The 14,097-nt window shown below is 37.8% G+C and overlaps 1 long non-coding RNA gene across 1 annotated transcript in view; it reads left to right on the top strand.

The window, feature by feature from the left end:
• LOC113613734 (uncharacterized) overlaps window positions 1-14,097 on the top strand; it is a 65,125-nt gene that overhangs the window by 22,810 nt on the left and 28,218 nt on the right. The window contains exon 2 of the long non-coding RNA XR_003430350.1: window positions 53-154. This is a non-coding gene — a long non-coding RNA (uncharacterized LOC113613734). The remainder of the gene's footprint in view (window positions 1-52; window positions 155-14,097) is intronic.

Here is a 14,097-nt window from a genome sequence, read left to right as displayed (position 1 = left end):
TTTGGTTTGAGTCTTTAATAGCACCTCTGTTAAATTGCGATTTATTTTTTAGCAGCCAGAAAAGAAAGGATCACCTAATGTTTGATGCTTCTTGGGCCTGCCTTCTATGTGGAAGTCTGGGAAAGCCGTCAATATGGTCAATGGGAGAAGTGAGGTGAGTCAAGCTTGTTTTCTTTGTTGTAATTGATGGAGGCCACTTGGGGGCATGTTTCATTTGCTCTCAAATTAAGATGGCATGCCATGTCTCCTACTCACCCAATTCTTTGTATTAAAGAGCCAAAGCACTTTTTTAGATCAATAGGAGAGGGAGTTGAGTTTATTTCCATGTCTGGGTCTCGGAAGACTTTAGGAGAGGGATGTCTCAGCCAAGGGACCTGCAGAGGAGCATTGGGGTGCTCACATTCCTCTTGATGTCACTCCCGTAGGTGTCCTCTTCTCACCTAGGGTGAGGCCAGTAATCCTTCAGTTTCTATTTCTGTGCTATTTTTAACAAAACCCCAAAAGTGTGTGACAGTGGGGCTTGAGCCTGCCATTGAGTTTCTCAACCAGAGCCTCCTGTTTCCAGCTCTATGTGGAATTTCTAGTATACAGTTAGTCAGACTGAAGATAATCATGATGGTGATTTTGTAGGACATACTTTTTGTAGGACAGGGAATTTATAGTACTTTCCATTTTTTGAGTATAAAAACTATGATCCAAGAGACAGAAAGTGGCTTACTCTAGGTCATCCAGAGAGATGGCAGTAGAAGCAAAACTAGAACCTGGATCACTTGTCTTTCATCCAGGAGATCCACTTCTCTCTCAGACTTTGCTACCAGCAAAGGTTTTCCTGTCATACTATTTCCCACTTGCACACACACTCACACGTGCATTTGCACACTTTCACATACTCATACTCATTACTGATACACTCTCAGGAACACCAGAACACCCTCATCCCAATGTGGCCTGCTGCTGAAGGCCCAACTCATCTACTCAGATTCCTTTTACTGGATCAAAGTGATCCATATAGGATTTGAAATCTGAGGTCAACACCTAGCCAAGGGTTTGGACCAGGACTTGGCCTGCATGGAAGTTTCCTGGGGAGGCTCTGACTCTGGTTTTTCTAGTGCTAGGTTAAGTGGCAGACAGTGGGAAACAAACTTTCACGAGAAAGTGGCCAGAAAAGGCAGGATTCTGAGATCAAGTGGTCAGAAGGGAGTTGGTGTCCAGGAACCAATGACAACAAAAGTGAATTTTAAAGACAAGAGTCCAGTAATTGAACAGTTCCACATTCCAGGAACCAAGTCCAGGTACCTAACAGTGAGGTGGGCAAAGGAAGTGGCTGGTTTTGAGGTTTCTCTGGTATCAGAGGATGACGGGGGCGAGGGCATTGTCCCACAGTTCGTCGCTAACCATGAGGGAAGACGGTTTGGTTGTAGCTGGATTTTACTGGCCTTTTAACCAGGTGACCCTCTGCCCTATCTTCTGTGCCAGCTTGTGACACCTAGGGTCTTCACCTCTTCCTTAGACAAAGGAAGCAAATGTGACTGTAGCTGGGTTATACAGTGGCAAACCTTAAGGAGCACTAAGATGTTATAATTGATTCCTTTGTGGCAATAACTATAGGTCCTCCTCTCCCCCAGTTGGCAGTCTGATAAGTGTCGCCCAGGTAAGATGGGGTTTCCTGAAGGTGCCCTGAATTCTCCTGGGCAAACAATGAAGCCTCTCAGGAAAGCACCTGACATCTGGTATGACAACAATCTAGACTATGTTCTCACAGCCTCCCAGAAGCTGAATGTCAGGTTTATCCAGACTTGGATCATGATGATCACTGTACATGGCTTTTAATTAATCAACAAATTAGTCAACAATATGCAGATAGGTAAGATAATTATGTGGCATATCTATTACCTTCTCTTTATGTAGTCTGTTTTATGTCTAGGTAAAGTGGGTGGCCACAGGCCAGGTGAGATTTAAGCAGTACAGGGCAAGAAAGGACAGTGCTTCAACTGTAAATTCCACCTACTGTCAGGACACAAACATGATCTACTATATCCAAGGGTGTAACTATTCCTTTACCAATAATAAAGCCAGAAGCTTTTCACCCTACTAAGAATGTATTTACATTTCATCTTGCAATACACTTTCCTAAAAACATTTTTACTAAGAGGCTACAAAAAGGCAAAAACAGAACGGCCAGATTTCATGCCAGTCCATATGCCAGCAGTGAGTTTGCAAATGCGGAGTCCTCAAGTTTTGTCAAAAGAAGGTACAGACCTCTTAGAAATTAAAAACAAGTACCATTTCCTCGTGGAACTTGGCTTTTATTCTAAACCCACAACTGGACTAATTTGCCAATGAAGGCTTTATGTTTTAAAACTTGAAAGGGAGAAGTAGACTAAATAAGTTATATCTTAGGATTGACCTGATAGCCTAATTGTTATCGCCACACAAACCTTCACTTAAGGTTAAATTATGATATGGGTCTTCTTTGATCTTTCTACATCAGTTGGATGGTGAGTCAGTTCTCAGTGTTTACTTTGTATCATGATAATAAAAATATTGTAGCAGTTTTGTTTTACTGTTCAGACCTTCTCAAAGAAGTAATCCTAATGCCAAATAAGTAATCAAAAACACCAAAGTGCTTTGCCAGTTGTTCACATATCAATCACAAGAAAAACCTATCTCTAAGAGAATTACCTCTCTACAAGTGAATAAAACAGCAATGAATTGTGGAATACTTTTTTAAATGCCATGTTAAATCTGTACAACAATCAAACATGTAATATCATGTTTTTACATAGCATTCGGTGGATATAATTTTTTTCTAGGGTTCCTGATAAGTTCTTGTTGCAACTCATATTCACTAATTTTGTTTTGTTTTGTTTTAATTTGCCAAAACATATGCTACTGACCATATAAGGCAAAACGGCCCTATGTGTAGAATCCCACATGGCAAACGCTTGCATTTCAATTAAAACCAGATCTCTTGACAGCTTTATGCATCTGAGCCCCAGCCATATGAGGGTAACTCTGTCAGCATGCCCCTCCCCACTCTTGATCAGTGTAATCACTTCTATTCTTAGCACTTATTTCTATGAAATATGCACCTTAGGTGTTGAAGGAAGGATTGCTGGCTTGTCAGAGCTGCAGCCTGCTGCGGAGTACTTTGTGTGGGCTATGAGAAGAACTTTCCTGCCTTCCTTCCCAGCTGTGCACCTCTGAGTGGGAGAAGGTGTACCCCAAGCTTATCACTCCCCTTTGTGCTCTCACACTAAACTAGGAGGGCTGAAAAGAGGCAGGCTGCGCTGAGAGATATGGAGGCCAGTTTGTTCCCGCTGAGCAAAAGAATAGCACAGAAAGGAGACCAAACAATTGTTCCTCTTACATTGCCTGGAAGAAGACAGAGGCCATTAAATGAATGAATCATTCTTTGGGAACTTCTGTACCAGGCTGATAACTGTATTTGAGTCAAAACTGAATAACTTTAGGGAGAAAAGAATCTGAAAAATGTTGGGTAGAAGACACCAGGGGAAAAAACCTTAAAATAGCAGTTCATTTTTATTTGCTTGTGATTAACTTGGAATATGGTCATTTGATGACTTCCAAGTCTGTTTAAATGGTGAAAAGGCATTTTTCCAGTATTTTCAAACCAACAAAAAATAGGTATTTATATTTCTACACTAGATTGTGGTTTAATTTAAATAGTTTTAATTTTAAAAAAAACCTATTTTTTATTAAAGTCCATTGCTGCCAGAATCAATCAGAAGTAACATAAGAATAGATGTGAAGTGGGGCATCAGAATTTTCATTTGGGTTAAAAATAAAAGAATAAACAATTTTTAGTTGCAGGAACCACTGCTGACATGTTTCGTACCATCTAAAGCCTGGGAATTACATTACTACTTATCCTAACTCAAGCTTCCCATACATCTTAGAAATCATCAAGAAAAACCCCAGAGTCTCCTGGTTCTAGTTACTTCAAGGATATGGCCATTATTCATTTTGTTCATTAAAGAGCCTAAAATTAAAGAGTCTAAAATACAGTTTCTGCAACAGTCGAAAAAGGTAAAAATGCCTTCAATTTTTCTTAACTCCTACAGTTTATGTTTGAGTTCCTACATTTCAAAAAACTGTAGGAACTATTTTACTCAGCCCTAGTACAGAGGAATCAAAATATAACATAGATTACTGTAATGATTATAAAAGTGTCCTTAGACTTAAATAACACTTTTTGAAGAAAAATTATTATAACTCAATTAGTTGATTGAGTTTGCCCTGGTAGCTGAAACTAAGTTTATTTTTGTTGGAATACACATAACTTTTAGAAATAGAAAGTTTCACTTGCTTTTATTATTAGATGGAATAACATACTTTGGGTTCAAGCTGTTCATTTGAAGACCACTTTTGTCTTTCTTTTTAGAGTAAAATTTTTTCCAGATACCCTGCACCTGTTTTCACAACCATGCCATAGTCAGAACATTTTCTTATGCTTAATATTAGTTGCTAAGCAGAATATATTTCAGTACACCAGATGTAAAATTGTCAATCAAGCAAACAATGCAAGTGTTTGGTAATCTGATAACACCTTAAATAACAGCCATTCTCTGATATCCAGCAATCAGTGCTAGGACATTTAACTTGAACAGAGTCATGCTTTTTATTGTGTGAAATAAGAGATGTGATGAAAAAAGTCTGAAATCTTAATGTTTTCCACTGCTTCATTGGGGTTCTTGTTTGAGTCTTTTAATCCCTTTATTGAGAGCATTCTGTCATGACTGGCCATGTTCACAAAGGTAAAAAAGGTTTTATCAGCAGCAGACAGGATTCCTCTCAAATACCAACAGAATAGAAATTGTTTTATAAAGCACGTTTTCCCTTCATTTTACTTAAGAAAATATGAGGTCCAACCCAAGACTCTTAAATTAAAATTGTTTAGTGACTTTTGTCATTAAATTCTTTGATTTAATTTATTTACTCTTTCCAAATATAAAGCAACATGCGAAGGATGTACTACATTTGTTAACTCTGGTTTTAAGTAAGGGCTGCTTGGTAAAGTGACAGGAGGTCGGGTAAGGATTTGGCAGAGATTTTTCATCCTCAGAGTCAGAATGGGAGTACATGAGCTTTTGTGAATGAGTGCTCCTTGAATACGGATTTTGAATGTGCCTTAAACAATCACTGTGTGATTAAACAGAAAGTGGGCTATAGGAAGCTATTCCCCTTACCTTGAATCTAAAGAGATACCAATCCAGAGATTATACACTGGAGCAGTACTTATTATAATGGAGTTTGGTACTGTGTTTGTTATTACCCCTACACTTTCCAATGGATTTCACGTGACTGTGATAAAGAAACAGTCGTAGATAGCTAAACAAAGGTGTAATCATTTGAGTTTATGTTTGAACTTCCAGTCTTCTGTACAAGTCAAACAAAGTGGTATCCAGCTGCTTACATACTCCAACCATAAAACACTGCTTTATCATCTACTTCTGTGGGTATCTTTAAATATACTATATAAACCATTGTAATATGAGAAAGTCAAGGTTTCAGTTGTATCAGAATCAGGAAATACAGGGTTAGGATTGCCAAAGCAATTGAAAGTCAGACCTCCCCCTCCTCATTATCAGCAATGTATGAAAGTGCCTTTCATTTTATAAACTCATAGTTTGTTACCGTTTGTGTTATAGTATGAACATCTGGTTATGGGTGATGTACAAGATGGTAAACCTAGGGAGAACCATTCTCCCTTAAGATTATAGTACATTCTAATTCATCTTTTTACACTCACAACCTCCCAAAGTAATGTAAGTTTGAGACAGCTGTGAGGGTCTTTCCATTGAATGCGTCTATCCCAGTATCCAGAGTATATCATGTGGGACACAACCTCTGAGTGTAACCAAATTATTAGCCTCAGAAAGAGAAAGCCCTTTGAACATTAATGAGTATTTTTAGTAGCATTTATGGGATTATATCCTAGCACATAAGAAAGTACTCAAAGAAAAAATTTGGAAAATACAAAAAAGCATGAAAAGAAAAATAACGTTTTATATTTTGCTGAATGTCCTTCCTACACTTACAAATGCTTCTACATTTCTATTTTACAAAATAGGCATGCTATTCAAACAGTTTGTAGGCCACATCTTTCACTTGTTCATATTTTTAACCATTTTTTCACCACAATGAATATTTTTTAATAACATGATTGTTTAAGGCTACAAAGTCCATTTTATGGATATAAAATCATCTGCTTAACTACTCTCCTATTTTTGGACTTTCAAAAAATATACTATTACAAATAAGGCTACCTTGTACCAACTTTAATTCTTTTAGAATATTTTTTTTAAAAATAGACTTTTACGTGTTTGGCAAGCACCTTTATTTTTATACATTTATTTATTTTTATTTTTGACTGCATCGGGTCTTCGTTGCTGCACGCAGGCTTTCTCTAGTTGCAGTGAGTGGGGCTACTCTTCGTTGCGTGTGCGGGCTTCTCATCGTGGTGGCTTCTCTTCTTGCAGAGCATGGGCTCTAGATGTGGGCTCAGTAGTTGTGGCACACGGGCTTAGTTGCTCCGTGGCATGTGGGATCTTCCCGGACCAGGGCTCGAACCCGTGTCCCCTGCATTGGCAGGTGCATTCCTAACCACTGCGCCACCAGGGAAGTCCCGCAAGCACATTTTTAAGGTTTTTGATAGCCATTTTCATATTGTCTTTCAGAAAGTCTAGTCTTTACCAATTTATATTCCCAGTTCAATATTCCTTTAAGTGGAACTGTTTATGGAAACTTTCATGCTCATATTTTACTTAAGAAACATTTTCAATACATTGAACAGTTGTGTCTAGTCCATATTGTAAATATAAACAACAAAAATAATGAAAACAACATCTAGACTTAACCTTCTATCCTTGCACTGAATAAGAGCAAACTGTTGAAGTTACAGTTTAAGAATGTACTTACTTCCTCCATGTTGATATGATTTAATCTCTGCCTTAATATCTTGACTTTTATGCACTCAGGAAAAATTCCCTTGAATTTGTAAAGGTTTTATTGCTGCTGCATCATTTCTCATTTTCTACACTGAGGGCAACATATGAAGGAGACCTCTTTCTTCTTCAAGCTACCTAAGCCAGTAGAATTGAGCCAAAAGTAGATAATCTGACAAAACTGTCCAATGCTCAGCTGGCATGTGGTTGTACACACACAGAAGTGAAGCAGGCAGGTGAGTTTTGGCTTTGATCGTGGGTGTGCCTTCTCCACCCTGCATATCCACCAGTCAGTCTGTAAGTGCTGTGAGGTGGCTGTGGTCTTCATGATGGCCCCTTTCTCTCTCTCTCTCCCCCTCCCTTCTACCCTCCTTCCTTCACTTCCATTCTCCTTCTCTCTGTCTCTTTTATGAGGAAAGAGTCGAAAAAGGAGTGCAATCAATGAGGAAACACTCCAGTGATGGTAGATGACAAGCAGCTGCTGCCTGGTGCCCAAAAATGCACAGATCAGGCCCAGCCTTGTTTTGCTCATGAAGTAGGATGGATCACAGCCTTGGGCATAAACTTTGGGATAATGTTTCTTTTTTTTAACTTTTGAATCTCTGGGTAAGTGAACAGATAGGGAGAAAAACTTGGTCGTATAGGGGTACAGGCGGGCTGAGTATATTCATTCACCAGCACATTCATGCCTCTAGGCATATTTGTGGAGTTACCTTAAACCTATCAGACATGAGGTAAAATGATAGCTAAATGGTCACGTATAGAAAACATACAAGATATAGTACAATATTTGAGATTTTTTATGACCACAATCTCATTATCTTATTGGAGGCACATACAGCATTTGCTCTCTTTGGAACAGAATAACTGAGACAGGTAGTTTATAAAACCTAATCTTCAATCTTTAAACCAATGATCCATATTTCTGGTTGATCACTTTCTCAATGTATTGAGAAATCCCTATACATTTCTTTCTGAAAAATAGTATTTTATTTCCCTTTGTCTTACATTTCAGCCAAGTTCCCACATTCTTCCCTTTTTATTAAATGTGGAGAGATTCCAATTCACCTGGTAAAGAAGGCAGATTTTCAAGTATGTAGCAATTGTTTGTCTAACCACAATTTAATAGAGTAAATAATGTTATTGGGGTTTTTTTTGTGGTTTTTCATTTTTTGGGGTTTTTTTTGCAGCAGCATTTTAACCCTTAGAGTCTGTGGGTCTTGAATTGGTGGCTGTTGTTATTTTTGAACTCCAAAGATCTATGCACGTGCCCACACACACACACACACACACACACACCATACACACAAAAAAAACGACATGGGAGAATTAAGAAGAGCTCCTATTTGAAAGGAAAAGCTATGATTGGTCTGTGAATATTCTAACTCAAGAAAGCCAAATCAATCAAAAGCCAGCAGTTTTCTCAGGCTCCATTTCTCTTCCTGACAGTTTAGTCACAGGAAAGCAAACACACACACATACCCGTGCACCTGGGAATCCCAGGAACTCCATAGCCTGAAGCATCATTCCCCAGTGTATGAAATGAAAAGAGGTCACATTGGAACTCTGCACACTCACACCATGTATTTTAGTTTCATTGTTTTGGTGGTGGTGGTGATTGGTTTCTTTTGACCCCCAAGTGCAGAGTCAAGTTAATCATATTCAGTTCAGAGCTCTTGATCACCAGTGATCTGAAGAAGGCCCCTTGCATTTGTGTCTTTATTCCCTTGTGGCCCCACTTTTTCTCCTCCATTACAAGAAGCCATTCTAATGGGTTTAATACCTATCTTTCATGTATAAGGATGATATATAAGACATTTGATAGGTTTGTGGTATCATTCTATTAAATTTTTAAAACATCTATTTCTTTCAGCTTTGAAATGTTTCAAAGTGCATCTTGTGCTCCCACCTTTATTTAAAAAAAGCCTCTTCCTCCAATACTATCACTGTTAGAAACAAATTAATCCCCCTGGGTGACTTCTCTGCCTGTCCTAGTCTACCTGCTACCCACCCAGAACGAGGACCAAAGTTTTTTGCTCTCGTTTACCTTCCAGCTCTCTCATCTTTCAGGACTTTACCAAAATATAATAAAAATTACACAGATTATTTGCAGGAATACTAGTGCATGAATAGAGCTAGGAAGCTTCAAACAGACTTTTCTTAATAAACCATATTTGTCATGACTTTTTTTTTTGGTTCATGCCTCCTGGGAACTTACAATCTTTCTTTTTTCTTTTTTTACATATTTATTGGAGTATAATTGCTTTACAATGGTGTGTTAGTTTCTGCTTTATAACAAAGTGAATCACTTATACATATACATATGTTCCCATATCTCTTCCCTCTTGCATCTCCCTCCCTCCCACCCTCCCTATCCCACCACTCCAGGCGGTCACAAAGCACCGAGCTGATCTCCCTGTGCTATGCGGCTGCTTCCCACTAGCTGTCTACCTTATGTTTGGTAGTGTATACATGTCCATGCCTCTCTGTTGCTTTGTCACAGCTTACCCTCTCCCTCCCCGTATCTTCAAGTCCATTCTCTAGTAAGTCTGTGTCTTTATTCCTGTCTTACCCCTAGGTTCTTCATGACATTTTTTTTTCTTAAATTCAATATATATGTGTTAGCATACGGTATTTATCTTTCTCTTTCTGACTTACTTCACTCTGTATGACAGACTCTAGGTCCATCCACCTCATTACAAATAGCTCAATTTCGTTTCTTTTAATGGCTGAGTAATATTCCATTGTATATATGTGCCACATCTTCTTTATCCATTCATCCGATGATGGACACTTAGGTTGTTTCCATCTCTGGGCTATTGTAAATAGAGCTGCAATGAACATTTTGGTACATGACTCATTTTGCATTCTAGTTTTCTCAGGGCATATGCCCAGTAGTGGGATTGCTGGGTCGTATGGTAGTTCTATTTGTAGTTTTTTAAGGAACCTCCACACTGTTCTCCATAGTGGCTGTACCAATTCACATTCCCACCAGCAGTGCAAGAGTGTTCCCTTTTCTCCGCACCCTCTCCAGCATTTATTGTTTCTAGATTTTTTGATGATGGCCATTCTGACTGGTGTGAGGTGATATCTCATTGTAGTTTTGATTTGCATTTCTCTAATGATTAATGATGTTGAGCATTCTTTCATGTGCTTGTTGGCACGCTGTATATCTTCTTTGGAGAAATGTCTATTTAGGTCTTCTGCCCATTTTTGGATTGGGTTGTTTGTTTTTTTGTTACTGAGCTGCATGAGCTGCTTATACATTTTGGAGATTAATCCTTTGTCAGTTGCTTCATTTGCAAATATTTTCTCCCATTCTGAGGGTTGTCCTTTGGTCTTGTTTATGGTTTCCTTTGCTGTGCAAAAGCTTTTAAGTTTCATTAGGTCCCATTTGTTTATTTTTGTTTTTATTTCCATTTCTCTAGGAGGTGGGTCAAAAAGGATCTTGCTGTGATTTATGTCATACAGTGTTCTGCCTGTGTTTTCCTCTAAGAGTTTGATAGTTTCTGGCCTTACATTTAGGTCTTTAATCCATTTTGAGCTTATTTTTGTGTATAGTGTTAGGGAGTGATCTAATCTCATACTTTTACATGTATGTGTCCAGTTTTCCCAGCACCACTTATTGAAGAGGCTGTCCTTTCTCCACTGTACATTCCTGCCTCCTTTATCAAAGATAAGGTGACCATATGTGTGTGGGTTTATCTCTGGGCTTTCTATCCTGTTCCATTGATCTATCTTTCTGTTTTTGTGCCAGTACCATACTGTCTTGATTACTGTAGCTTTGTAGTATAGTCTGAAGTCAGGGAGGCAGATTCCGCCAGCTCTGTTTTTCGTTCTCAAGATTGCTTTGGCTATTCGGGGTCTTTTGTGTTTCCATACAGATTGTGAAATTTTTTGTTCTAGTTCTGTGAAAAATGCCAGTGGTAGATTGATAGGGATTGCATTGAATCTGTAGATTGCTTTGGGTAATAGAGTCATTTTCACAATGTTGATTCTTCCAATCCAAGAACATGGTGTATCTCTCCATCTATTTGTATCATCTTTAATTTCTTTCATCAGTGTCTTATAATTTTCTGCATACAGGTCTTTTGTCTCCTTAGGTAGGTTTACTCCTAGATATTTTATTCTTTTTGTTGCAATGGTAAATGGGAGTGTTTTCTTGATTTCACTTTCAGATTTTTAATCATTAGTGTATAGGAATGCCAGAGTTTTCTGTGCATCAGTTTTGTACCCTGCTACTTTACCACATTCATTGATTAGCTCTAGTAGTTTTCTGGTAGCATCTTTAGGATTCTCTATGTATAGTATCAAGTCCTCTGCAAACAGTGACAGCTTTACTTCTTTTCCGATTTGGATTCCTTTTATTTCTTTTTCTTCTCTGATTGCTGTGGCTAAAACTTCTAAAACTATGTTGAATAAGAGTAGTGAGAGTGGGCAACCTTGTCTTGTTCCTGATATTAGTGGAAATGCTTTCAGTTTTTCACCATTGAGGACGATGTTGGCTGTGGGTTTGTCATATATGGCCTTTATTATATTGAGGAAAGTTCCCTCTATGCCTACTTTCTGCAGGGTTTTTATCATAAATGGGTGTTGAATTTTGTCGAAAGCTTTCTCTGCATCTATTGAGATGATCATATGGTTTTTCTCCTTCAATTTGTTAATATGGTTTATCACGTTGATTGATTTGCGTATATTGAAGAATCCTTGCATTTCTGGAATAAACCCCACTTGATCATGATGTATGATCCTTTTAATGTGCTGTTGAATTCTGTTTGCTAGTATTTTGTTGAGGATTTTTGCATCTATGTTCATCAGTGATATTGGCCTGTAGTTTTCTTTCTGTGTGACATCCTTGTCTGGTTTTGGTATCAAGGTGATGGTGGCCTCATAGAATGAGTTTGGGAGTGTTCCTCCCTCTGCTATATTTTGGAAGAGTTAGAGAAGGATAGGTGTTAGCTCTTCTCTAAATGTTTGATAGAATTTGCCTGTGAAGCCACCTGCTCCTGGGCTTTTGTTTTTTGGAAAATTTTTAATCACAGTTTCAATTTCAGTGCTTGTGATTGGTCTGTTCATATTTTCTATTTCTTCCTGATTCAGTCTTGGCAGGTTGTGCATTTCTAAGAATTTGTCCATTTCTTCCAGGTTGTTCATATTATTGGCATGGAGTTGCTTGTAGTAACCTCTCATGATCTTTTGTATTTCTGCAGTATCAGTTGTTACTTCTTTTTCTTTTCTAATTCTATTGATTTGAGTCTTCTCCCTTTTTTTCTTGATGAGTCTGGCTAGTGGTTTATCAATTTTGTTTATCTTCTCAAAGAACCAGCTTTTAGTTTTATTGTTCTTTGCTGTCGTTTCCTTCATTTCTTTTTCATTTATTTCTGATCTGATTTTTATGATTTCTTTCCTTCTGCTAACTTTGGGGTTTTTTTGTTCTTCTTTCTCTAATTGCTTTAGGTGCAAATTAGGTTGTTTATTCGAGATGTTTCCTGTTTCTTAAGGTAGGCTTGTATAGCTATAAACGTCCTTCTTAGAACTGCTTTTGCTGCATCCCATAGCTTTTGGATTGTCGTGTTTTCATTGTATTTTGTCTCTAGGTATTTTTTTATTTCCTCTTTGATTTCTTCAGTGATCACTTGGTTATTAAGTAGTGTATTGTTTAGCCTCCATGTGTTTGTATTTTTTACAGATCTTTTCCTGTAATTGATAGCTAGTCTCATAGCGTTGTGGTTGGAAAAGATACTTGATACAATTTCAATTTTCTTAAATTTACCAAGGCTTGATTTGTAACCCAAGATACGATCTATCCTGGAGAATGATCCATGAGCACTTGAGAAAAATGTGTATTCTGTTGTTTTTGGATGGAGTGTCCTATATATATCAATTAAGTCCATCTTGTTTAATGTATCATTTAAAGCTTGTGTTTCCTTATTTATTTTCATTTTGGATGATATGTCCATTGGTGAAAGTGGGGTGTTAAAGTCCCATACTATGAATGTGTTACTGTCGATTTCCCCTTTTATGGCTGTTAGTATTTGCCTTACGTATTGAGGTGCTCCTATGTTGGGTGCATAAATATTTACAATTGTTATATCTTCTTCTTGGATCGATCCCTTGATCCTTATGTAGTGTCCTTCTTTGTCTCTTTTAATAGTCTTTATTTGAAAGTCTATTTTGTCTGATATGAGAATTGCTACTCCAGCTTTCTTTTGGTTTCCATTTGCATGAAATATCTTTTTCCATCCCCTTACTTTCAGTCTCTATGTGTCTCTACGTCTGAAATGGGTCTCTTGTAGACAGCATATATATGGGTCTTGTTTTTGTATCCATTCAGCCAATCTGTGTCTTTTGGTGGGAGCATTTAGTCCATTTACATTTAAGGTAATTATCGATATGTATGTTCCTATTCCCATTTTCTTAATTGTTTTGGGTTCTTAATGTAGGTGTTTTCCTTCTCTTGTGTTTCTTCCCTAGAGAAGTTCCTTTAGCATTTGTTGTAAAGCTGGTTTGGTGGTGCTGAACTCTCTCAGCTTTTGCTTGTCTGTAAAGGTTTTAATTTCTCCATCAAATCTGAATGAGATCCTTGCTGGGTAGAGTAATCATGGTTGCAGGTTTTCTCCTTCATCACTTTAAATATGTCCTGCCAGTCCCTTCTGGCTTGCAGAGTTTCTGCTGAAAGATCAGCAGTTAACCTTATGGGGATTCCCTTGTATGTTATTTGTTGTTTTTCCCTTGCTGCTTTTAATATGTTTTCTTTGTATTTAATATTTGACAGTTTGATTAATATGCGTCTTGGCATTTTTCTCCTTAGATTTATCCTGTATGGGACTCTCTGTGCTTCCTGGACTTGATTAACTATTTCCTTTCCCATATTAGGGAAGTTTTCAACTATAATCTCTTCAAATATTTTCTCAGTCCCTTTCTTTTTCTCTTCTTCTTCTGGAACCCCTATAATTCGAATGTTGCTGCGTTTAATATTGTCCCAGAGGTCTCTGAGACTGTCCTCAGTTGTTTTCATTCTTTTTTCTTTATTCTGCTCTGCAGTAGTTATTTCCACTATTTTATCTTACAGGTCACTTATCCATTCTTCTGGCTCAGTTATTCTGCTCTTGATCCCATCTAGAGTATT

The sequence above is a fragment of the Aethalodelphis obliquidens genome, unplaced genomic scaffold, assembly GCF_003676395.1.
Source record: "Aethalodelphis obliquidens isolate GAN/ISIS:26980383/991018 unplaced genomic scaffold, ASM367639v1 scaffold4, whole genome shotgun sequence".
Taxonomy (NCBI): Eukaryota; Metazoa; Chordata; class Mammalia; order Artiodactyla; family Delphinidae; genus Aethalodelphis; species Aethalodelphis obliquidens.
The sequence above is the reverse complement of the archived record's forward strand: the minus strand, read 5'-3'. Positions and strand labels throughout refer to the sequence as shown.